Source organism: Thalassophryne amazonica, chromosome 5 (assembly GCF_902500255.1).
Source record: "Thalassophryne amazonica chromosome 5, fThaAma1.1, whole genome shotgun sequence".
NCBI lineage: Eukaryota > Metazoa > Chordata > Actinopteri > Batrachoidiformes > Batrachoididae > Thalassophryne > Thalassophryne amazonica.
The window spans coordinates 55,807,164-55,834,137 of record NC_047107.1 but is presented as its reverse complement, the minus strand read 5'-3'; the positions used below and the strand labels follow the sequence as shown (position 1 = coordinate 55,834,137).

At 39.3% G+C, this 26,974-nt stretch overlaps 1 long non-coding RNA gene across 1 annotated transcript; it reads right to left on the bottom strand.

Annotated features, from left to right (window-relative positions):
* Positions 1 to 1,457: 1,457 nt before the first annotated feature.
* LOC117510557 lies at positions 1,458 to 25,816 on the bottom strand. The gene is made up of 4 exons (XR_004560748.1): positions 25,150 to 25,816; positions 22,993 to 23,003; positions 16,117 to 16,123; positions 1,458 to 1,470 (listed from the first exon to the last, which is right to left on the bottom strand). It is a non-coding gene; the product is annotated as an uncharacterized LOC117510557 (long non-coding RNA).
* Between the last annotated feature and the right edge of the window lie 1,158 nt (positions 25,817 to 26,974).

Below are 26,974 nucleotides of genomic sequence, written 5' to 3'. Positions count from 1 at the left end.
ATGACAGCCAGCCCTCAAGTCTCATCTTGATACAACTCCTGGCAGAAATTATGGAATCACCGGCCTCGGAGGATGTTCATTCTGTTGTTTAATTTTGTAGAAAAAAAGCAGATCACAGACATGACACAAAACTAAAGTCATTTCAAATGGCAACTTTCTGGCTTTAAGAACCACTATAAGAAATCAAGAAAAAAAGATTGTGGCAGTCAGTAACGGTTACTTTTTTAGACCAAGCAGAGGAAAAAAATATGGACTCACTCAGTTCTGAGGAATAAATTATGGAATCACCCTGTAAATTTCCATCCCCAAAACTAACACCTGCATCAAATCACATCTGCTCGTTGACATTGACCCTATGTCATGAAATTGACCCTATGTGTCTTTTTGCAAGGAATGTTTTCACAGTTTTTGCTCTATGGCAAGATGCATTATCTTCTTGAAAAATGATTTCATCATCCTCAAACTTCAGAAAAGTGTCCAAAATATCAACGTAAACTTGTGCATTTATTGATGATGTAATGACAGCCATCTCCCCAGTGCCTTTACCTGACATGCAGCCCCATATCATCAATGACTGTGGAAATTTACATGTTCTCTTCAGGCAGTCATCTTTATAAATCTCATTGGAACGGCACCAAACAAAAGTTCCAGCATCATCACCTTGCCCAATGCAGATTCGAGATTCATCACTGAATATGACTTTCATCCAGTCATCCACAGTCCACGATTGCTTTTCTTTAGCCCATTGTAACCTTGTTTTTTTCTGTTTAGGTGTTAATGATGGCTTTCGTTTAGCTTTTCTGTATGTAAATCCCATTTCCTTTAGGCGGTCTCTTACAGTTTGGTCACAGACGTTGACTCCAGTTTCCTCCCATTCGTTCCTCATTTGTTTTGTTGTGCATTTTTGATTTTTGAGACATATTGCTTTAAGTTTTCTGTCTTGACGCTTTGATATCTTCCTTGGTTTACCAGTATGCTTGCCTTTAACAACCTTCCCATGGTGTTTGTATTTGGTCCAGAGTTTAGACACAGCTGACTGTGAACAACCAACATCTTTTGCAACATTGCGTGATGATTTACCTTCTTTTAAGAGTTTGATAATCCTCTCCTTTGTTTCAATTGAGACATCTCGTGTTGGAGCCATGATTCATGTCAGTCCACTTGGTGCAACAGCTCTCCAAGGTGTGTTCACTCCTTTTTAGATGCAGACTAACAAGCAGATGTGATTTGATGCAGGTGTTAGTTTTGGGGATGAAAATTTACAGGGTGATTCCATAATTTATTCCTCAGAATTGAGTGAGTCCATATTTTTTTCCTCTGCTTGGTCTAAAAAAGTAACTGTTACTGACTGCCACAATCTTTTTTTCTTGATTTCTTATAGTGTTTCTTAAAGCCAGAAAGTTGCCATTTGAAATGACTTTAGTTTTGTGTCATGTCTGTGATCTGCTTTTTTTCTACAAAATTAAACAACTGAATGAACATCCTCCGAGGCCGGTGATTCCATAATTTTTGCCAGGGGTTGTATTTGTTTCCAAACGTACATAATGTTTTTTTGTTGTTGTTCTTCACATCCCACAGATGGTTTGTGTTCACTGATGTTTTGCTGAAACTGAAAACTAACTCTGGATGAGTCAGAATAAAAAATGGTGATTGTGAAACTTTGTCATCTGAGCAGTTGAGATAAACCAACTTGACCTACAAATAGTGTATACAGTGGTCCCCGCAATAGGTGAAATCCGCGAAGTAGTCAGCGTTATTTTTTACAATTATTATAGATGTTTTAAGGCTGTAAAACCCCTCACTACACACTTTATACACTTTTCTCAAACAGGCATTAACATTTTCTCACTTTCCTCTCCTGTGTAAACACTCTCAAAGTTCAAACCTTAGCAGATAAATAAGACCAACCTGTTTTCAGGCCCAAACATTTGTTTGAGAAATAAAAATAAAACATTTTCCTATAAATAATTATGATGGCTTTTAGAACTAACGAATTTAATTGTAACGATCAACCTACGAGGTTGGACACATAAGAAATTATTAATAGTGACTGACCAGTATTTCACAGTTCCTCTGATCGCGCCTCTTCGTCCTGGCGCCGCTCCGCTGCCGCGTCTTTTTCCACTTAGTGACACCCCTGGTGCAGGTGTCTTTTCCGAGTGAAGAACACAGTTATGGGTAGTTGTTGGTGCTCTTTTTTTCTTCTGGGCGAGAAGATTCTTATAAACAGACACGCAGAGCACAATGTGCTGTATAAAAAAACAAAAAGCATGCAAAAATTGGACTAAAAAAATCCACAAAACTGCGAGGCTGCGAAAGGTGAACCACGTTATAGCGAGGGACCACTGTATTTTCTCATCAGGATTTTGTTTACTCGAAACTTAACCTTTTTATAAATTAACTAAAATATGCCAAAGAGGTTGGTATTGGATCAAGGAAGATGTGACTAATTTGAGGCAGAGCTGCATCAATATATTTACTTATCTGCCATCGAATTTGGAGGTGGTTATATTTTCGCCCCTGTTTGTTTGTTTGTCTGTTTGTGAACAGCCTGGAACCCACAATTCTTCATATATAGTTATGAAATTTTTACTTAAGATTCATATCCTGATAGGCAAGAGCTGATTCAGTTTTCAAGGTCAAAGGACAAAGTCAGGAAAAATCTTGGAAAATTGAAAAAAATGGCTATGTTTAACATTGAATGGATTTTCAAAAATTCATAACTGTCAAAAAAGATAAAATTTCTTTCATATTAGAGAGCATTATTTAGAATGGTATCCTTTATCGACAGACGAAGTTTGATCTAAATCTGATCCAAATTACAGATTTTGTGGCCATTTAAATTTAAGATTGAAAAGACCATTTAATGCATATTTTACATTATATCTATATCAAACATGCCCCAATCATGCTCATATTTGAAAGTCAGGTGCAGACTGGTACTATCACCTGACAAAGTTTGATCCAGATCGTGGATTTTGCGCACATCTGAATTTAATATTGAAAAACACATTTGGTGTACATTTTGCATTATTTCTCAATCAAAAGTGCCTCAGTCGCTCTCATTTTTCATTTATGGATTTACCTACACCACCAAAATTGGATGAAGGTTCCAATTTAATGTCTATCTTCCAGTTATCAATCAGAAACCAATTGGCAAAAAGCAGTGACAAATTGTGCACAGCAAAGATAACCAATGTTCTGTGAAAATGATCTGAAAAAGAATTTAGGAACTGAAAAAGTTGAGGAAAAATAAACCTGACATCACAAAAAAAATTTTTGATTCAAGTGCATGAACTAAATACATACTCCTGATATGATCACAAACTAGTGTTGGTGGAGGTTTGCGCTCTACGAGCATGGTGCTCTAGTTTTTAATTACTCAGATTTTGGTCATATTTATTTTATTTTTGGTGAAATAGTGCCACCACTTGCACTTATATTTGATCTCTGGATGCCTGCTAAGTGGAGAAGCAACTTACTATAAAAGTTGAACACCAACAGGAAAATCGTGTATTATTTGTAAATCATAAATCCGATGACCTCTGTGGAGTGAATATGCTTTATAGACACTGACAGTGTGGTTTTACTGTCACAAAATTTTTAAGTGCATATTTGCAAAAAAAAAAAAAAAAAAAATGCTATAAACATTAAAGCTAAATTTGTAAAAAAAAAAAAAAAATTTTTTGAAAATGTAGCTTCAAAATCTTGTGAAGAACAAATAACAGTGATCACACATTTGATACCATTAATCATTTTCTCTGAATATGAAATGGTAAAATAATTATGTATAAAATAACCAAAACATAGCTGTTCTTGTTATTGGTTGCAAACCTTACAAAATCGGATGATATCAGCATTTAGAAGACTTGGTGTTGCTACCGGCTGGGCTGTGACTGAAATCAGTCAGTATTTGCTACCTGTGATTGACAGGTGACTTGCATTGTGATTTGGTCACAATACAAGTTAATGAAAGGTGTTACACCAAGGATTTTATACACCTTGTCACCAAGCACAGCATCAAACCTTGGGTGGCCATGGAACATTAAAAAAAAATTATTGCTAATGTACCATCATGTGGCACTTTAATTATATGAGAGAGAGAGTGAGAGAGGGAGTGTGTGTGTGTGTGTGTGTGTGTGTGTGTGTGTGTGTGTGTGTGTGTGGGGGGGGGGGGGGGGGGGGGGGGTTTCTAAGGTGAGTGTGGGATTGAGTGATTGTATGGAGAGAGAGAATGGCAAAATTAAAACAGTTGGACATAGGTTGACAGTAGTTTTAAAATAAACAGTTTGACTGTAAAACCTGAACTGAAACGTGTAATGTATTCGGACTTCAGTGAAAAAAGTTTAAAAATATTTTTAATCTTCACAAAATTGAGGTATTAATTTGCATGAACATTACTGAGTGGAATGGAGGCAAAATAAAGAAGCACAAATAACTTAAATAATTTGGCTAACAACACCAAAACCTTCCAATTAAATTGGTTAAAATTAATTAACAGTGAAGAGGACAAAGCAAATTAATTAAATAATTTTTAATAATTTTGAGATAGTCTGACTATAAGAGTTTTGTGTGTACTAAGTAGTGGCTGAGTTAGAATTCCTTTAAAAAAACATGCAAATTGCTATTTTAGGTTGTTTTGGGTTTTTTTTTAAGCTGAGCAAATCATTCGTTTTAGACTGTGGAATACTTCAAAGAATATTTCACTTCTGTGGGCTGAGCCGCATGATGTGTAAACTGAAATCAAGTTGAAACTGGTCTTATATTTTATGAGGCTGCAGCTTTGAGCACTGTTACAAACAGCCCCGGCCTCCCCTAACAGTTATAACTGGCCCAGCTTTGACCCCCTAAAACAGACAAACATACATCACTCATTTGTTTTATCTTAAATGTTCATCCTCATTTCCACACCAGGAAGAACATTCGGGAATAAATCCTAACAGCTTGTTGGCTCACCTGAGCTGAAGTGCGATCCAAAGGTGAATCCGCAGCTGAAAACGTGCAGGAGGTGCAGCAATTGTAACGTCCCAGAGTTTAACTTACTCCAGCAAAACACACGGAGACAAAAAATAAATATAACCCAAACGTCTGTGGGGTTTTTGTTTCCGCCAAAAACAGCAGCACTTTAATAAATCCAGGGGTGACCCAAGCCATTAAATTTGGCAATGCTGATTGGCCAAATATTTATTATTTTTCCTTAGCAACATACACAATTGGTCATTTCGCTGCACTTCAAGGGGTTGATGAGTGAGCACCCAAGACGAAAAATTATACATTCTGTGCTTCTGTGGGTGGAAATGCACTGTTGAATGAGAGTTAGTTGGTGGAAATGTTGTTTTAATAATTCAGATTACATGTAGGCACATACTGTTAAGTCTAACTGACATTGATAATACTTTTAAAAAATTAATTTCATAATGTTTCCCCTCCACATCTGGGAGAGCAGCGCTCAAGCGCCCCCTATGGGCCAGCTGCCACTGCTTATGACTCATATCCTGAAGCCATAAAGTTGGGCTTCTTCACACTAAGGAATGTGAACCCAATGACAAAATCCTTAGTGGTCATTTGTCATTGTGACCTGCTTGGTAATATGCAGCCACAAGCATCTAGAGCTGTTAATGATTAATCTTAATGGTTGTCAGAAAGGACTTGACACGAAGACACAGACTTGCAGAACACATCACTGGTACATACTGTACATGAGATTTACAGGTCGTCATCTCACTGACACGTGTTGCACGTGAGACAGACATCATCTCACTGTATGTGAGTACAACACTGCAGTCCTAATGGATGAGTAGTTCTGACTCCCAGCACAATCTGCTGTCTTGGTGGAATTGCAGGCTGTGTCCTAAATCAGCATTCTTCTAAGGGCTGTGTCCCACAAAACTTTGGGATTCAGCCCTTCAAACATATGACATGACTTGTTGTCATTTGGGGCTTTATAAACAACATTCAACTGGAAATGTTGCTGCTGTGCTTTAAATATTGCCATGGTAACAGTTTCATACACTCTTCAGATAACCATTGACACTACAGAGCAGATGTTGGACTTAAATTACTCTTTCTGATTGATATAAATGGAAAATCTTGTTTTAACCTTTGCCCTGGATGAAATGTATTACAGTAGCAATTCGGTAAGCTGTTGTTGTTCATCTGGCTGCTCCTGGTTTTGTAATTGGCACAAGTTTTGTAATTGGTAATTGGCATAAGTTTCACGCAGGATGCCCTTCCTGACACAAACCAAAGGAAAGGGGTACAATTTCCTCCATGAATTTCGGGTCATTTGAGCGACTTTTTCTGGCTCTGTGTTGTAAAGTTGGTCATATTCTTCTTTGGTTGGGACTCCGGCGAGGGTGGTCACATCTCCTCCTCTCTCCTCTCTTTGTGTTTCTCTATCTTTGCCCCAACCTTCAAAAGTCCCAACTTTACCAGACTGTGAATTCTTTGAACTATATTTGGAATAACCATGGAATTGCTCAGTTGGTCTCTCAGCGCTGTTGACACCATCTTTTCAACAAGGAAATCAGGGCTGGGGGACCCCCCGTGCCCAGATGGAACGTATCCTGCAGGCTATGTTCTCAACGCCTAGGAGAAGTGGCATGTGGCGTGCTTGGCACCACTCTCCGTGGAAGACATTGAGGGCAGGAGGGTTTTTGCTGCTTGGATTAGGTGCTGCCCTGACCTACCGGGAAATTGGCAAGTGGCTGCTACCAAAACCACAACCCCACACCTGTCACCACCATGATTAACGAGGAGTGCAAGGCAGTACCATCTCAGACTGTGTTAACTCTTGAACTTAAACACAAATTGGAAATGCTGCAGCCCCCACACACTCATTGCCTCAGTTCAGTTCACGGACTGTTTCAAAGCTTAGAGTACATAAACAAATCAAATGTATATGTGCAGTTGTTTTAATTCTGATGTGTGCCATTATTACGTTCAGCTAGTAATAATTGTGGATTAATTACTGTATTTTTGTTTGAGGTAATTGGGTGTGAAGATGAATTGCATTTTAGGGATCAATAAAGTTATTTCAATCTTGAATCTTGAATGGATATTTTCTGCCAAATGTATTTCCATGATCAAATGAAATCAGTGGGCATACTGCAAAAACTTTTAAAATATGACGGGAGAGGAAGAAGTGAAACCAGAAAAGTGACAAATCAGCCCTTTGTGGTCTCTGTCATTTGGCAGGTGTGCTGGTTCACAGCCACACAGAGGGCTCTGATCTAAAGCGCCTTGGTTCGTCTCTCCCAGTGATATGTGTGAAACATAACACCATAGTACAATGCAAGCAGCATTTTGTGAATAATCACCAGCCTTGAATTATGGCCTGCCTTGTTTAGGTGCCGTGTTGCCGACCGAATGGCCCCCTCTAAAAATTGGTCTGCCCTGCCTTCACTGTGAATGTGTCTGAGACAGACTCTGTGTCTGACTCTACACCCAAATCAATCAAAGGGAATAATGTAATTATTAACCATTAGATGGCAAATTAAAACCTCTTAAATCATTCTAAAGTCAGTTTTAAGCAGACATGAGGTGATAATCACTAAATCACTACTGACGTTTTGAAATAACGCAGGCACAGCAGCATGTCAGACTCAGACGTGCTGCTGTGGTGCTCTGATCACTTCTCTCCACCTTTTATTATGAAATAATGCTGAATTTATGTGGAAGTGATTGTTGTACCAAAGCTTCAGATATCTGTCGCTGAGATAGATGACTGGAGTGCAGTTTTAAGCAGAAATGAGGTGATAATTGGTGAATCGCTGCCGACGCTCCGAAATGATCCATGCACAGTGAGGGGAGGGCGGGCTGATTTTTAAGTGGGACCGTTCGGTTGGTGACACCGGGTCTGAGCACGTTTTGAAAAAATAAACGGCCGGTCTTTTAATCACGAAAATATGGTGCCCGCTTTCTTCGAATCTGTGAGTGTCAGTGCTGAACTTCATTTCATACCTCTGTTACTAGGCACGTCCAGACTGCTCTGTCCAGTACATGTGAGGAGTTTTTAATGAAAATGCATTGCAATCGGACAGGATGTTTTGTCCAATGTGAGTGAAAATCCGTTATACAAAATCCGGAATATACAGTGTTTATTACATGGAAAACCATTCAAAAGCATCAGGACTTCTGCTTTTGTCCGGTGAGTGCGAATATCCGGTTAATACGATGACTGTGTGTGTGTGTGAAACAAAAATTCTCTGGTTTGATGAGACGATTGAACTCTTTGGCGTGAATGCCAGGCGTCATGTTTGGAAGAAACTAGGCACTGCTCATCACCTAGCCAATACCATCCTTACAGCGAAGCATGGTGGTGGCAGCATCATGCTGTGGGGATGTTTTTCAGTGGCAGGAACTGGGAGACAAGTCAGGATTGAGGGAAAGATGAATGCAGCAATGTACAGAGACATCCTGGATGAAAAACTGCTCCAGAGCGCTCTTGACCTCAGACTGGGGCAACGGTTCATCTTTCAGCAGGGCAATGACCCTAAGCACACAGCCAAGATATCAAAGGAGTTCCTTCAGGACAACTCTGTGAATGTCCTTGAGTGGCCCAGTCAGAGCCCAGACCTGAATCTGATTGGACATCTCTGGAGAGATCTGAAAATCTGAAAGTGTGTCAGGGCTGGACTGGGACCAAAAAAAAATGGCCCTGGCATTTTTGGCTATGGTGCCCCACCATGATTAATTATACGCAGTGGTGAGCACAGTTCTGATAATCCAATAACAGATAATTATCGAAGATAACGTTTTCATTATCGGATTTTTTTTTTTAGATAACTTTAAAAACCATTATTGGACTAACTATATTCCAATGAATTTTTGTCCGATAACTTTTAGACAGATAACATAGTAAACAAAGCTGAACAGCAGCAAACACTTCTAAAATTGAAAATCAGTTGAGCACCTACCTGATAAAAGTTTCCTGACATATGTATGGTTTCATCCTCTGCAAACAGAAAACAGCTGGTTCTATGAAGAACACTATCCTCTGCAGGCAAAAGAAAAACTGGTTTTTAAGAAGAAAAAAGAAAAGTCATTTCCTTTAATACCATACTGACATGCTGGCAATATCACCCAAGTCATCCAGAGGCATACATTTTTAACTTATGGTTCAAATTTTTTTTTTTTTTTTTATTTAAAATGGTTGTCATGTCTAAAGTTTTATAAAGTGAAAATAACAGATATATGTTTTAGTTTTAAAGTAATGTGCTAATTTTTAAGGTTTTAGTGTGGACATCCTGTGCCAAGCAGTGCATTATGGGTAGTTCACGACAGGACAAATGCATTTCAGACACTCTGTTCAGGCTCCACAGACAACAGCATTAGACTCTAGTGCCTAAAACTCTCGTGAATATATTCTCTGGGTTTATAGACGTTATTGTATTTGCGTTTGTTAAATTCCACACATCTTAAATGTCGCAGCAGACATGGATTATCTGGAATTTTGTTTAGGAAAGATTTCAAGGCTTCTACTGCCATCTACTGGCCAGTAGTGTTCATGGCAGTATTCGTCCTGAAGATGAACAGACACTGTATATTTTTAATCACAAGTTAAGTTTTTTTAAACTTAATTTACAAAAACTCTCGATAGGAAACATCAAAGTTTAAAAACAAAACGACAAAAAAAAAAAAACATTATAAGACAGCTCTGCGGTGTTTGCACATGCACAGGGCGAGCGGTTGGATGCTTGTTGCCCCTCAGCAGCAGGAAACCCTCACGACGGCCGATCAGAATAACATCAAACAGATTTGATTTTCATTCGACCATACGATCAGCAATCAGGAGGTGGTCGTGAGATGTTAAACGCAGCTTGTTACTCAATGTACACTACACGATGCAGGACGTGCGATTAACCTGAAACTCAGTCCAAAAAATTCTCACATGAATAAAAAAATCACCTGAACATTCTCACATTCTCTCCACATGCAAAACATGTTGTGATGACACTGCCAGGGCTGCGTAAAAATGCCTGTTTTTACAAATAAAAAAATGGAATATTTTACAAAAGCACATCTGTAAACACCAGCAAACAGAATCGGGACATGCTGACGTGGTCAGACTACTCTGAATGCTGGCGAGTTGCCATTTTGGATGCCAGTTCGAATGCCATTCATGGAAACAATCACACAGCAGTAGGACCATCATACGAATATTCCCCAGTTCAAATGCAGTACAACATTAGTATGCTTGTTCTCGACATTTGTGCTGAAAGTTAACATACCCTGGCAGAATTTTTGATTTTTTTCGCCATTTTTCAGAGATTGTGTGAAGCCATTTATTGTCAAACAACTATGTTTACTCTCTTTAAATCATAATAACAAAAACTACCTAAATGACCCTGATCAAACGTTTACATACCCCGGTGATTTTGGCCACATGGCATGCACACAAGTTGACAAAATGGGTCAAAGGCAACTGACTGAGCTGAGCATCAAGATGAGGTCACAGTGGTCCAGGTTGACAGCAAGCTCTACTCCAAATCTACTCAGTGAGGCCTGAGGACAGACAGCAGGAATGTCACTGTGAGAGTTGGAGCCTTCAAAATAAATTGGACGCACTATGTACTGTATAACATTACTGTAAAATGTGGAATCAGCATGAATACATTCATCTGAATCCTGGGAATGTCTCTGTGCTCCTTCATTGCTGCCATGTTAGACCTCAGTGCTGCTTTTGATACTGTTGACCATAAAATTTTATTACAGAGATTAGAGCATGCCATAGGTATTAAAGGCACTGCGCTGCGGTGGTTTGAATCATATTTATCTAATAGATTACAATTTGTTCATGTAAATGGGGAATCTTCTTCACAGACTAAGGTTAATTATGGAGTTCCACAAGGTTCTGTGCTAGGACCAATTTTATTCACTTTATACATGCTTCCCTTAGGCAGTATTATTAGACGGCATTGCTTAAATTTTCATTGTTACGCAGATGATACCCAGCTTTATCTATCCATGAAGCCAGAGGACACACACCAATTAGCTAAACTGCAGGATTGTCTTACAGACATAAGGACATGGATGACCTCTAATTTCCTGCTTTTAAACTCAGATAAAACTGAAGTTATTGTACTTGGCCCCACAAATCTTAGAAACATGGTGTCTAACCAGATCCTTACTCTGGATGGCATTACCCTGACCTCTAGTAATACTGTGAGAAATCTTGGAGTCATTTTTGACCAGGATATGTCTTTCAAAGCGCATATTAAACAAATATGTAAGACTGCTTTTTTGCATTTACGCAATATCTCTAAAATTAGAAAGGTCTTGTCTCAGAGTGATGCTGAAAAACTAATTCATGCATTTATTTCCTCTAGGCTGGACTATTGTAATTCATTATTATCAGGTTGTCCTAAAAGTTCCCTGAAAAGCCTTCAGTTAATTCAAAATGCTGCAGCTAGAATACTGACAGGGACTAGAAGGAGAGAGCATATCTCACCCATATTGGCCTCTCTTCATTGGCTTCCTGTTAATTCTAGAATAGAATTTAAAATTCTTCTTCTTACTTATAAGGTTTTGAATAATCAGGTCCCTTCTTATCTTAGGGACCTCGTAGTACCATATCACCCCAATAGAGCGCTTCGCTCTCAGACTGCAGGCTTACTTGTAGTTCCTAGGGTTTGTAAGAGTAGAATGGGAGGCAGAGCCTTCAGCTTTCAGGCTCCTCTCCTGTGGAACCAGCTCCCAATTCGGATCAGGGAGACAGACACCCTCTCTACTTTTAAGATTAGGCTTAAAACTTTCCTTTTTGCTAAAGCTTATAGTTAGGGCTGGATCAGGTGACCCTGAACCATCCCTTAGTTATGCTGCTATAGACTTAGACTGCTGGGGGGTTCCCATAATGCACTGAGTGTTTCTTTCTCTTTTTGCTCTGTATGCACCACTCTGCATTTAATCATTAGTGATTGATCTTTGCTCCCCTCCACAGCATGTCTTTTTCCTGGTTCTCTCCCTCAGCCCCAACCAGTCCCAGCAGAAGACTGCCCCTCCCTGAGCCTGGTTCTGCTGGAGGTTTCTTCCTGTTAAAAGGGAGTTTTTCCTTCCCACTGTCGCCAAGTGCTTGCTCACAGGGGGTTGTTTTGACCATTGGGGGCCTTGCCTTACAATATAAAGCGCCTTGGGGCAACTGTTTGTTGTGATTTGGCGCTATATAAATAAAATTGATTGATTGATTGATGTCCTAAGACAGAAGACAATGCAATGGAGACACGCACATCCAAAACACCTGAAGAGGCGTGCAGGATCAACAGCATATCACAGTGAAAAACCAAACAGCCACAGCGCTCCCAGTCAGAAAAAAGTTTTATTTAACAAAAAGATAAATGTAACATTTCGGGCAAATGCCCTTCGTCAGACAGGGCATTTGACAGGGCCTTCAAACCATTGCAAAGTACTCCTCCAAGGCATGTACCCACCAAATATGAAGTTTCTGTGAGCAATAGGTGCCGGGCTACTTTGCGGCAAAGGATTTGACAGTTGTGACCATTGGTGACCTTGAAAAGTAGGTCAAGGTCACTGGACTTCGAACCCATGGGAAGTACTCCTCCAAGGCATGTACCCACCAAATATAAAGTTTCTGCAAGCAATAGGTGTGAAGCTACGTTGTGGCGAAGGATTTGACAGTTGTGACCACTGGTGACCTTGAAAGGTAGGTCAAGGTCGTGAAGGGGCCATTAAATTATACAGAGCAAGCAAGCAAAACATGATTTCTCCACAAACGCACTTAATAAACATGGAGGTGAATGAAAATATACTTAGTTATTTCTATGTGTACAGTAGTGTTCAGAATAATAGTAGTGCTATGTGACTAAAAAGATTAATCCAGGTTTTGAGTATATTTCTTATTGTTACATGGGAAACAAGGTACCAGTAGATTCAGTAGATTTTCACAAATCTAACAAGACCAAGCATTCGTGATATGCACATTCTTAGGCTATGAAATTGGGCTATTAGTAAAAAAAAAATAGAAAAGGGGGTGTTCAACAATAATAGTAGTGTGGCATTCAGTCAGTGAGTTCGTCAATTTTGTGGAACAAACAGGTGTGAATCAGGTGTCCCCTATTTAAGGATGAAGCCAGCACCTGTTGAACATGCTTTTCTCTTTGAAAGCCTGAGGAAAATGGGACGTTCAAGACATTGTTCAGAAGAACAGCGTAGTTTGATTAAAAAGTTGATTGGAGAGGGGAAAACTTATACGCAGGTGCAAAAAATTATAGGCTGTTCATCTACAATGATCTCCAATGCTTTAAAATGGACAAAAAAAACAGAGACACGTGGAAGAAAACGGAAGAATAACCAGAATGGCAAAGGCTCACCCAATGATCAGCTCCAGGATGATCAAAGACAGCCTGAGTTACCTGTAAGTGCTGTGACAGTTAGAAGACACCTGTGTGAAGCTAATTTATTTGCAAGAATCTCCTGCAGAGTCCCACTGTTAAATAAAAGACGTGCAGAAGAGGTTACAATTTGCCAAAGAACACATCAACTGGCCTAAAGAGAAATGGAGGAATATTTTGTGGACTGATGAGAGTAAAATTGTTCTTTTTGGGTCCAAGGGCCGCAGACTATTATTGTGAACACCCCCTTTTCTACGTTTTTTTTTTTTTTTTTTTACTAATAGCCCAATTTCATAGCCTTAAGGATTCAAAGGATTCAAGGATTCAAAAGAATTTTATTGTCATATGCACAAAGGAACATGTTCCCTGCACAATGAACGGTGTCTACTGCATTTAACCCATCCTAATTGCCAGTTAGGAGCAGAGGTCGCCTTTAGGCACCCGGGGACCAGCTCCAGATGTACATCCCTGCCTAGGTCAACAGCAGGGCTGAGCAAACCATGACCGGCCTCATGACAACAGACGACACACACATAACACACAACACACATAAGCCGGCCCGGTACATGAACACATATAAAAAGCACACACAAGGTAAAACTAGGGAGAGAAAAACCTTCATAGCTGCTGCGTTAAACCACACAGCAGCAATGCAGGAAAAAAAAACCCATCAGCACAAAAAAAAACAATGATCACACACAGACGAGAGACGACGAGACGACGACCGAGATTTGAAAAGTCCAGTTATCAGACAGAACACTCCGGAGGCAGGCTTTAGGCGCCATCAACGGCCTTGTTTGTCCATCCTGGAGGGAAAAGGGGCCCAGCCCTGAACAGTCCACTGTCCACAGTCAACGTCAGAGCTGGAGAGACCAGGGTGTGAGGCTTAAGTGTTGTTCTTCTTCCGGAGGTTTTATCACAGCGGCCTTGAAGTGCAGCTGTGTTTTGGGAAGCCAAATGAATATCCAGATTAGCAGACGCCTGAAAGATTCCACAGTCTGAAACAGAGTGGCTTTCAATACATCTGAATATAGGCGAGGAGATGTGGTCATTACTGACGATCAAAGCGGTTTTCCAGTGCAGCCTGTCATGATTGGGTCTGTGGGGGGGTTATTGTTTATTGCTTTGGGTTTGCATTTAGTTTTGCACTGGGGTTTTGGTGGCTGGATTTCTTTTGTGTTGTTTGGTGTTGGGCGTTTCCCTCCTGTCTGCCCTTCCAGTGGCCACGCCTCTTTCTGGATCTTTCCTCTCACACCTACGATGCATTTACCCTGATCACATCCCCTTTATTAGTCAAACCTGTTTCCTCTCTCACTTGCGAGATTGTTGTGCCTTGTGCCTCATTCGAGCGTTTGTCTTCAGAGTTTTCACAGTCCTGTTTTTGCTTTATCATGTATCGACCTGTCTGTGCCTGTTTCTGGATTCTGTCTCTGCCAAATGCTTCGATTACTGTTGATATTTTTGGACTGTCTTTTTGTGTACCGACTCACTCAAGTCCTGACATTGAACTCTGTGAAGCTGAGACCTGAATCCTGCATTTGTGTCCGATCACTTGGTGCCGTCTGGCCTGTCACAGCCATCCTCCCAGAGATGGTTTCCAACGTGTGGTTAACACCGGCCGACTGAGCTGACAATGGCCTTCCAATCGAATCAATCATGTGGGGCAGCCTGGACGGGCCAATTATTGCCACTTCCACCTTCTTAATTTTCTGGTAAACCAGCGCTATGCCCGCTCCACACAGCAGAAAGCCGGTCACCACCGAGCCAAATATATACACATCTTCTACGTCCTCCACAGACAGCGTGTAAAGGCACATGACCTGCCATTTCCTCCAACTGTCCATCACGTAGCCTATCACATGCGTCCCAGCAGGACAGGTTGGGTCCTCCGCCCCTGAGTGTCTTGTAGAAAATAGTGTCAATTGTGTTCAGAGACCACTTTAACAGATCCATTTTTGCTGTTTTCCAGAAGAGCAAAGCTGGCAGCCTCACAGACAACACGCTACAGAAGCAGGAAAGATAAGGAGAGAGGGAGAAAGAAAAAATGCGTGTTGGCCGAGTGCAAGGAAGCAAAAAAAAAAAAAAAAAAAAAAATTGTGCCTATCATGAATGCTTGGTCTTGTTGGATTTGTGACAATCTACTGGTACCCTTATTTCCAGTGATGCCGGTAACGCGTTACTCTAATCTGACCACTTTTTTTTAGTAACGAGTAATCTAACGCGTTAATCTTTCCAAATCAGTAATCAGATTAGTTACTTCATGTCACTGTGCGTTACTATTATTTTTCATTGTGGGTCGATAGCAGCATTAAACTTGGTCTGTGGGCAGGAGGTCGGGGTTCGACTGAACTGCACACTTTAAGCGAGCTGTGAGCTTTTCATCCACGGTTTTTTGCAGCTGCTCGACTCGTCCTCACCTCTTAAAGCTCGGTGATCAGCACACCTGCACTGAGCTTTACAAAGACATTTTTATACTTTTTTCCTCCTTTATTTAGAATTCTGAGCTGAGCTGCTCCGTATCGTCTCGTTAAAAACAGCTGATCCTCGGCGACGCGTCAACAACTAACACTATTTTCCACTCAAATGCACCTAAACTCTCTTTCTGAGGACCATATGATGTGAAAACACAATAAAACTTTCTTACCTGTAAATCTGGTCCTGTTTTCTGCATAAATAAATGTTATCCATTCTTTGTGCTCAAACGCCAAAGCAGGGGCGAATCCAGATGGAATGGGGGCGTGGGGCAAGGATGTGCCCCCTCCCCCACAACACCCCTAGATTAAAGGTCCAGTTTTGAAGCCGTTTTTTACTACAACTACTAATATTGCTTAAAAAATAATAATTTCGACAAGTAAAATGTTTAGTTAGAATAGTTACATTTCTAAACAATGTAGGTTTGAAATTGCAAGTTTTACTGTTACAGTGCTGTCAACAGTTAAATATGAGGTCAAGAAAGAGGTCTTTATTTTACTTTTTATAAAACAAGTATTTATTTTCATTGAAGTCAAGAAAGGGTGACTATAAAGTGAGTTGTTGTCGGTAGCTGTGGAAAGTAACTAAAAAAGTAACTAGTAATCTAACTTAGTTACTTTTACAATTGAGTAATCAGTAAAGTAACTAAGTTACTTTTTCAAGGAGTAATCAGTAATCAGTAAATGATTACTTTTTCAAAGTAACTGTGGCAACACTGCTTATTTCCCATGTAACAATAAGAAATATACTTAAAATCTGGATTAATCTTTTTAGTCACATAGCACTACTATCATTCTGAACACTACTGTAGGTCAAAAGACAGTGTAAGATTGAAGGTCACCCAGAGATTTTTTTTTGCTATGATGAATGACATGTATCTAATGTTAAATTTAGCTGAACAAACTAGTGTCCATCTTGAACAAGAACTGTCACATTTAAGACAATTTCTCATTTGTCTTGATTAACAAATATTCCATACAGCATTATGTCCTAAAACCCTACAAGTTGTAAAGCTCCATAAAAGAATCAGGATGAGCCAACATATCAAAGAGTTCTAACAACTAGATATCTGGGAACACACTCACAAAATTATACTAGAAGTTTGCATGTATTATATAATGGAAGCAGTAAATCTTTTGTTATGAAATACCTGGATTATCAAAGCGGTCAAAAATTCCAATCTTCCAATCCGATCTCCCCTTGAAGACATGGGATCAGAATTACTTTCCTTCACGCACATCTTCATATGGTGAGCTACCATCATATGACGTTTTACTGAAATATATAAAGCGGATTAGTAGAAGTTTGCTTAAAATGTCAAAATCAGAGTATGAAGCATCAGTTACGTATAAATGTCTTAATTATATTTCCTTGACGTCTGACCAGGTTTATTTTCCTTGATGCATCATCTCCACATGGTGTGCTTCCATTGTGTGAAGCTTACCATAAGAAGTGGTGCTTTCAATGATATCATGAACTGAGAGGTTGACTCCTATAACCCCCCCCACACACACACACACAAATTAACTTTATGGAATTGTTTGTACAGTAACAATATATTGTGTACCAAATTTTGTCTACACCCACAGGTCCACATTGTTATAAACATTATTTAGTGTTTTGGGGATGCACTTGTGGCTTTAAAAAAAAAGCTTTACTTACAAATAATATGACATGCATGTCTCAGTTCTGAAATAGTCACAATCCGTTGCTTTAAAAGGAGGTAACAAATAAGGAGGAGTTTCATTGTAGTTAAATGCTTTACTGTCAAATCAAACAAATCCATCCACATTCGAGCTGCAGAGGTAAAATAAAGCAGACATACCCAGTGTTAACAACTTTATTATCATGATTTTCCATTACGCTTTTGTTGCTTAAAGACAATGTTATATCAGCATAAATTAAGAGAAAATATACACAATTAAAAAAATAAAATGAAATGAAAGCAAAATGTCAGCTGAATCTAGTTACCCCTACATACACTACTGTGTATGTGAGGAAAGGCAGGACAATTATCATGGCCTCTTGTACCAGGCCACGGTAGTGATGTGTCTCATGGTTTTTGTCAGTACACACAATATTAACACCACCAGCATCACACCAAGCCACGAGCCCAAGGAGAAGCCCGGTTTACTTAAACAAGGCAAGTTAGAATTTTCCCGTCTTCAATACTCTGCCTTAAAACTCAGCAGCACATATTGAGAAAGACCTGTGAGCACAAATCTGTCTCACTGTGCACACAAACCATAGGTACACCATCATAAGAATAACAGCACTCATGAAAATGTAGAAATCAAAGGGAAAATCACAATAATCACACAACAGTGCATTATTTAAATGAGATGACATAAGCAGGTTTTACAACACAACCTCCTGAAATTAGAAATGCAAATGAGTTTTGTTAATAATAAAAAGTGATCCTATCGTACACTCTCTAATACACTTTGGTGATTTTATTCCCTTTCTGCACGAGGCAGACAACTGTTCAGTTTGGAGCAAGAACAGCCATTAAATCTGCACGCCTCTGCAGTATTGCTACAGCATAACCCCTCAGCGGGGCAACTTCAGTAAGCAAGTCATCGTCAGGTACTGAGGTCACCTCATTTGGAAATATATTAAATGCACGATGAGCTCTCCAATATTATTCAAAATATAGCATGTATCTTCAAATATAAAATCATTTCAAAACAATATATATTAAAGTAAATCTCCAGTGAACCTTAATTTGATCACTGAGAAAGGAATCACACAAAATTTGTACAATTCCTGTTCTGCAAACATTGTCACTGTGCATGATGATAAAGTACAATGACACGTCATTAAAGTGAAATCAAAACACATTTCTGCAAAAGTGTCCGTTCCAAGTGTGCTCATTCTTACATTACAGCCTTGATATGATTCCAAGCACATTCGGCCTGAGACAGTTTACTCTATGTACATGCTTATCACCACGTGTTGATGTGCACCATGTGAGAACGTATGTATGATTGCTGAGAATGAAACAATGTGGGTAAACAAAAACCATAATAAGCAATTAAAGGGGTCATGTTATGGATTCATTCAGCAAGATAATGCAGGTTACCAAGTGTCATTAAAACACACATGAAGAGTTTGTAGCTAAAAACATTCTGCCGGTACTGAGGTGATGTAGTGGTAAAAAAATCAGGACTCTGAAATGGCCAGTTGCTTGTCTGTCCCTTTAAAAGTAAAGAAGATTCTGTTTTTCCGAAACCCTCTCTCTTCATTACTGTCTTGAGGTGTTCACATTATGGTGTTGTGCTCTTTTTTCTGTTTTGCAGCTATCAGTAAACAATAATATCATCAGCCGTGTTATTAACATAACTCTATACAAAGTCTCATTTCAGACTTCAAACTATTAATAATGAACTGGACCGGTGACAGTACTCCATGCAGACCAGTGAGGTTTTTGTTTGTTTTAACTTGTCTGTACGGACTGCTCTCTGGGACAGCCTGAGAATTCGTGGGATCCCCAAGAAGCTACTGGACATCATAGCCAGCCTATACAGAGATACTGTGAGTGCTGTGAGGAGTGGAGGCAGAGACTCTTGTGTTTTTCCTAGTGAAAACTAATGTTAACCAGTGCTGTGTTCTGCCTCCTACACTATTCAATGCTAGCAACGACTGAGTGTTGGGTAGGGTTGTGAAAACCAGTGACTTGGGTGCTTTTGTTGGTGAGGAAAGGTTTACTGACCTTGACTTCGCAGACGATGCTGTGATCTTTGCAGAGTCAATGGATGCTCTGATTGCAGCACTTGTGAAGCTGAATGAGCATCTGGGTTTGAGATTGTTCCATATGAAGACTACTCAGGCTTTTAATGACTTCCTGGACTCAGCCACCAGAAGTGTATCTATATGTGGTGAAGGAGTTGAACTTGTAGAGACATTCACTTATTTCGGCAGTGACATACATGTCTCTGGGTCCTCAGCCTTTGAGATCAAGAGGCCCCTGGGAAGAGCTCATGGACTCACGAAGTTGCTCGATAGAGGTGTTTGGTGCTGCCAATATCTTTGCAGGTGAGCAAAGGTCCAAGTCTTTAGGGTCTGGATGCTGCCTGTTCAGCTGTACGGTTGTGAGATTTGGACGCTAACCAGTGGCTTAAGGTGACGAGTGGATGTCTTTGGTACTAAATGTCCTCAAAGAATCCTTGTGGACCACTGGAATGACTTTGTATCAAACAAGCGGTTGCTGAGAGAGGACAAGGAGCATCACTTGCATTGTGAGGAAGAATCAGCTACGACATTTTGGCCATGTGATCCGGTTCTCTATGCTGGATCCAACATGAAGGTGCCTGAGTGTTGAGGACCCCAGTAGCTGGAGAAGGCCAAGGGGACCCCATGTTTCACCTGGCTGTGGCAGATAGATGGTTATTTTAGAGATGTGGGAATGGACCAGTTATCTGCCTGGGTGGTTGCCATCCAAGACTTGGGGTGGTTCCGTGGTGTTGTGGATGTGGCAGCACCAGCCCATGGCCGCCGACTTGACTTTGTTTTAACTTGAGTCTCAACAAGAACGTAAACTGTCACCAACAATTCAGGAACGTTATTATCATGAGCCTCTTGTCTGCTGTACATTCATTGGGTGTGAGGGCAAAGTTCAACACATCTGCATGTGCAGTGTTCCAACAAATTTGAATATTCATTATAGTGGCATTGCATTCTTCTGTGAAATAATGATGCAATATTCAAGGAGACGCACACAAAACAGGTTGTCCGCAATAATGTGAACATAGCTTTACTCCCACAGACTGTGTGGGAGTCATAATGAGCACACGTTCCCTCAGTGGGAGTGTCTTCCAGATTATGCAAAACCTCAGATGTGGACTTCTGTGATGTTTGCCACAAAAGTCTAAAATGAGCCATTTCAGGAAGATCAAAACAGATTTTTCATAATATGACCCCTTTAAGTGTTTCTACCACAGTCAAAAGTGAAAAAAAACCACATTAAAACCCCATCATTCAAATAACCATCCAATTGCTGACTGATAAAGAACATCACAGATAAACATCAAACATGTCATTCTATCTTCAATATCAGTTTAGTAATTTGCATGGAGGAGCAGTTAATGAATGAAGTCCATTTCTCCTTACAGCCTGCACATCAGAGGAACTCCCACATATGCTGATTTAAGAAATACTGTAATAACTGATCCATGGCGACAAACGTGCTTGGATCAGTTTGTTTTGTTTTGTTTTTGTTTTTTTTCCATTTAGTTTTTCAGTTATGCACAAAAAACAACCTCCCCAAAACTGTGGAGCACAAAGGAAAAAAGACAAAACAAAATCAAAATACAAATAAATAAAAAGAAGAACAGTCCGTGGTGGGCAACCGTATTGATTATGTCTTTGCTTATATGTCAACCATTTTCCTCAGATTTTTATGAAAAGTTCTTCCTTCCTTTTCAGCTCATATGTAAAGTTCTCCATCACAAGTATGTTCTCTATGATTAGCAACCATTGTGTGTAACTCAGAGCATCAGTCTTTATAGTGGGGTGGCACAGCAAAACAATTGTTAATTTTGTGATAAAAGCATAGAATTTGGCACACATATTCTAAATGAACTAATATTTATTTTCAGATATGGAGCCATCCTGGAGATGACTTCTAATGAGCTACAGGGGTCATTAAAGAATTACACAGGGGTCAAAATTAAAAAAAAATGTTCCAATCATGTTGAAAACTATACCACATTATTTGTGTGATCATAACGATTCCAAAATATCTAATTAGATTCTTCCAATTAAATTCTCTCCAGTTTAATGATTGTGCTGTAGTGTGATGTGATTTCCACATATCGTACCACATTCCCTCTGGAACCTCCTGACTAGGCTCCCTTTCCCATTCGGCTTTAAAATATAATGTTCTAGAGTGTATTAAGAATATAAAACTGACAGCTTTCAGTATAATCGTACTCCAAGCTTGTACAAGTAACTTTATAACATGGTTTATTTTATGCTCATTCTTTTTAATCTTTTTGATGTAATAGTCCCTCACTTGTAAGTTTTTAAATTTAATTTAACCTTTATTTAACCAGGTTAGTTCCACTGAGATCGAGATCTCTTTTGCAAGGGAGACCTGAATTATAAAGTTTCCAATTCACCTAACCTGTATGCCTTTAAATATCTGAATAAGTCCTGATGATATATATTTTTTGTTCTTGAAAGCTTTTCATTTCACCCTTATTGATCGTTGTGTATATCACTGTAATTCCTTTTTTGGTCCAACATTTAAATCTATCATCAAATTTTCTTGGCATGAATTTGTCATCACAAGCAGTCCATTTAAGTAGATCAATTTATTTTTGTATTTTTAGTTGTAATAATATTTTTACTTGTCATAATATAATACCATATATCTAATGTAAAGGATGTCAATGGGTTAGGATTATGCTCCTCTTTTATGTAAGGGGGGCTCCCTTTTTCCGGTACGTTTGAATTTAGTCTTTGAATGTAGAAAGTTCAATATCTTTCCATTGAGCTACATAACCTTCGTTCACCAGTAGGTTAGCTGTCGTAATTGCGCAGCATGAAAATACTCTTTTACATTCGGGAGTGCCATTCCCCCTTTGTCTTTAGATAACTGTAGTATATTATCGCGTATTCTAGGTCATTTACCTTCCCATATGAATCCTGATATGCACTTATCCCATTTAGAGAATTTATCTTTTGTTATGTGTATAGGCAGAAATAAAAACACATATAACAGACGTGGCAGGATGTTCATTTTTACCACATTTATATTGTCATTTAATCAAAATGGATAAGTAAACTATCTGTCAGTGTCTTGTGTTTTTGTCAGTACATTCATATTTACTTTTATATAGTTTGGAAAGGTCTTTAATTATGTTTATACTCAAATATTTTATTGATTTTGCATCCCAGTTTTTTTTTCTCCCAATTTTAAATTGTTGGTTTGGTGAACAGAGCATGAGAGATGGAGTTTTATGTAGATTTACTTTATAGCCTGTTCATATCATCTGCAAAAAGATTTATTATATGCTTTTGTTTATTAATTTCTATTCCTGATCTTGAGGTGTCTTATCTGATCATTTGGGCCAGTGGCTCAGTGTATAGGGCAAGCAATGTGGGACTAAGGTAGAATCCTTGTCTGGTTCCTCTCTGTAAAAGGAATCTTTCAGACAGAGCCATTGACTTTTACTATAGCTGTGGCTTTGCTACAGATGTATCTAATGCATGGAATTGATTTAGTATTGCATTCAAATCTTTCCAAAGTTAAATATAGAAATTCCCAATTGACTATCAAATGCCTTTTCTGCATCTAAGATGATCAAAGCCACTGGTATATTATATTTCTGTATTTTATATCTGATATGCAATGTTCTAATGTTATCTTGCATTTGTCTATCCCTAACAAACCCACTTTGATTCTCATCTATCAATTCTGCTATACATGTCTACAGCCTATTTGTGATAATTGAGGTGCATATTTTGTAATCAACATTTAATACTGAAATGGGTCTATAGCGTTGACAATATTCTTTGTCTCTTAATAGTTTGGGGAGTACAGTAATTATTGCTTCCTTCTGTGGGGTGGGGGTGTTATTTTTTGTCATAATCCAATTAAAAGTAGTGTGTAATGGTGGTATCAGTTCTTCACCAAACGTCTTGTACCACTTGGAAGGAAAACAATCACTTCCAGGTGTCTTAGTTGATTTTAGTTTATGTATAGGGCAGCGCAGTGTCGTTCGAACCCTGAATGATATCGCGGGATTTGACCACTTATGGGGACTGCCACTGCCGTTGTCCCTTACCAAAAAGTAGTATATGCAAGTATGTTTCAAGTACACTTCTAGTTTACTTTTTATATACTTATCAGTACTATTTTTTGGTAAGGGGTGTAATATATACACAGCATAACTTCACATGGAAAAATGTTGTACTGTTTTGTTTTCGGCTGCAATCACCAAAACAGTTGTGAAAAGTGTTTTTGTTTTTTTTTCGGTTTCCAGTGGAGAAGGGAAGACGAGGGAAATGGGAGATGTCATGTTGGTAAGTGTTAGCCCACAGCTAACCAGAGTAGCTGCATTCTGTCACCTGCAAAACCGCCTTGACATGTTTGTGCTTAGGTCATAAACAAACTGCAACACATGTCCACATTCCCATTGCAGTCACTTTTTCTTTGCATTTTCATTTTGTTTGCGTGTAGAGAAAATGCTTTTTTCCCCCGTAAGTAGAGAAATTACATCATATGCGTCATATTTTACCCCTTTAGCGCCCACCCTCAAACGAGACTGCGGTGCCCAATTGCTTTCTAAATTTTGTCCATTGTTATCGTTGGTGTTATTTGTTCATTTTTTTGCCTATTGAGGGTGGGTCCAAGGAGATCTGGAGCTGATGGCTGGGTATAAAGTTCCTTGTAGTAGTCTCAGAAATATTTTCAATGTCTTTTGGTTCTTATTTAAGCTGGTTTGTTTTGGGGTCGTGTATTTCATTGACTGTATTTTCTGCCTGTTGTTTCCGTAAACATCTAACTAACAATTCCATTGCTTTGGGCCCTGCTTTCATAATAATTATGTTTTAAACATCTTGCTTTTGTTATCATTTCGTATTGGAGTAAACTATTAATTTCCTTTCTCACCTTGTTCATTTGTTGTATTTTTGGATCAGTATTTCCTTTTCCTTTGTTTCTGTTCCAAGTGTCTCAATTAGGTCCCGTAACGTTTTTATTTTTATTCTTATAACTGCTTTTAAAGCATCCCACAATATAGCTGACTCCATCGCCTCATTATTATTTTCCTCCAAAAAGTCTGTATGTTCATCCTAATTTGTTCAACAGATAATTTAGTTTAATATCCTCACATTCAGTCACCATATTGTTTCTTTCCGTCTACAGTTCGAGTGGATCTTCAGATAAATGGCCCTATGGTCAGACACATCTGCCACGCTGATCTGACATTCTTGTATTTTGTCTCTTTCTGCATGAAAAAATAGCTGACTCTGGAGTACACAGAGTGTGCTGTTAAATAATGAGTAAAGTCCCTCCTTACTGGGTACAAATCTCTCCACATCAGAAAAACCCATCCTCCCGTGTATTTTTAATCAGTTTTGTGACAGAGTTCTTATTTCTCTTTAAACTAGTTGTATCCAAGCATTTAAAGAATTCCTTATTACTCTCAGGAGGGGCATATATGTTCACCAATGTTACTGTTTGTCAGGATTTTTTTTTAGTCATGTTTTAAGTAAAATTTTTAATGAAAAAAAAAATACAACCAACTTGAAAGTGCATTAGCGCGAACGTCCACATTTGCAGAACATTTGTACTCATCCAGTTTTCAATTCAGATTTCAACTATGCTGTACAGATAATACTTTTGATTAGTATAATTACTCTTCATTTTTACAATATAACTATGATATCTCAAAATATTCACACAAATAATTGAGGGTAGCTACGATCCCCCATCTTGAAGTCTGTACATTCCTAACAATAATCACAAGATCGCTCGTCACAATGGACATGTAGTGCACAAGTCATGGGACTCATTCATTCCCTTGTTCGGTCATTTAAAGGCAAAGGGACTGTGTGTACCTTTATGGGCTGATCCCAGATCAGCATGTTGAATAGAGGGACTGCAGGTGTGAGGGGTGCTGAGTGTGGAGCAGTGACTGGGACGAGAACCACAGAGTTGTGCTACAGGAACCAGCCCTGTCTGACTTGCTGTCAGCTGAAGCTACTCTGGATTCCTCAGAAAGTCTGGATTCCTCCAGTCTCACACAGTCCTCCTGAAAACACCTGAATGACAAACAAGTGACTGATGGAGACACAGGGATGCACAGGGATGATGCCTCCAGTTTCACAGATGATGGTTACTGACTGTGTCAGTGATTTTGATGCTCACAAATGATACACCGTGTTTGCTGTGGACAAAAGGGGACAAGGTACAACACAAGTATGTAAGTCCCTTTGGGTTCTCCCTTGTTTCACATGTGGTCGCATGATAGCCAAGGTGGATCTGCTTGTTGTACAACACAAGTACAGTGTGTTCTCTCAGTGCTAACAGAAACATTTGTACCAACCAGAGTGAAGAATGCTTTTGCATTTACTGTGCATCTGGACAGTATTCACAGCACTTCACTTTTTCCACATTTTGTTGTTACAGCCTTATTCCAAAATAAATTCATTTTTCCCTTCAAAATTCTACTCACAACATCCCATAATGGCAACATGAAACAAGTTTTTTTTTAAACTTATTTTATATTATGTTTATTTTTACAAATTTATTAAAGATAAAAACTAAGAAATCGCATGTACATAAGTATTCACACCCTTTTCTCAATACAAAAAGGTGTTGATGCTGTAATTGGCAGCAATTACAGCATCAAGTCTTCTTGAATATGATGCCCCAAGTTTGGCGCGCCTATCTTTGGGCAGTTTTGCTCATTCCTCTTTACAGCACCTCTCAAGCTCCATCAGGTTGGATGGGGAGCGTTGGTGCACAGACATTTTCAGATCTCTCAAGATGTTCAATCAGATTCAGTTCTGGGCTCTGGCTGGGCCACTCAAGGACATTCACAGAGTCGTCCTGAAGCCATTCTTTTGATATCTTGGCACTGTGCTTAGGGTCACTGACCTGCTGAAGGATGAACCATCACCCCAGTCTGAGGTCAAGAGCGCTCTGGAGCAGTTTTTCATCCAGGATGTCTCTGTACATTGCTGCATTCATCTTTCCCTCAATCCTGACTAGTCTCCCAGTTCCTGCCGCTGAAAAACATCTCCACAGCATGATGCTGCCACCACCATGCTTCACTGTAGGGATGGTGCCTGGTTTCCTCCAAATGCGACACGTAGCATTTATGGTAAAGAATCAAATCCTTTTCTCATCAGACCAGAGAATTTTGTTTCTCATGGTCTGAGAGTCCTTCAGGTGTTTTTTGGCAAACTCCAGGTGGGCTACCATGTGCCATTTACTAAGGAGTGGCTTCTGTCTGGCCACTCTACCATACAGGTCTGATTGGTGGATTGCTGCAGAGATGGTTGTCCTTCTGGGATGTTCTCCTCTCTCACAGAGGAATGCTGGAGCTCTGACAGAGTGACCATCAGATTCTTGCAGATTTGTGTCTTGAGAAAATCCTGTCCCAGTGGTCTACAGACAATTCCTTTGACTTCAGAATAAG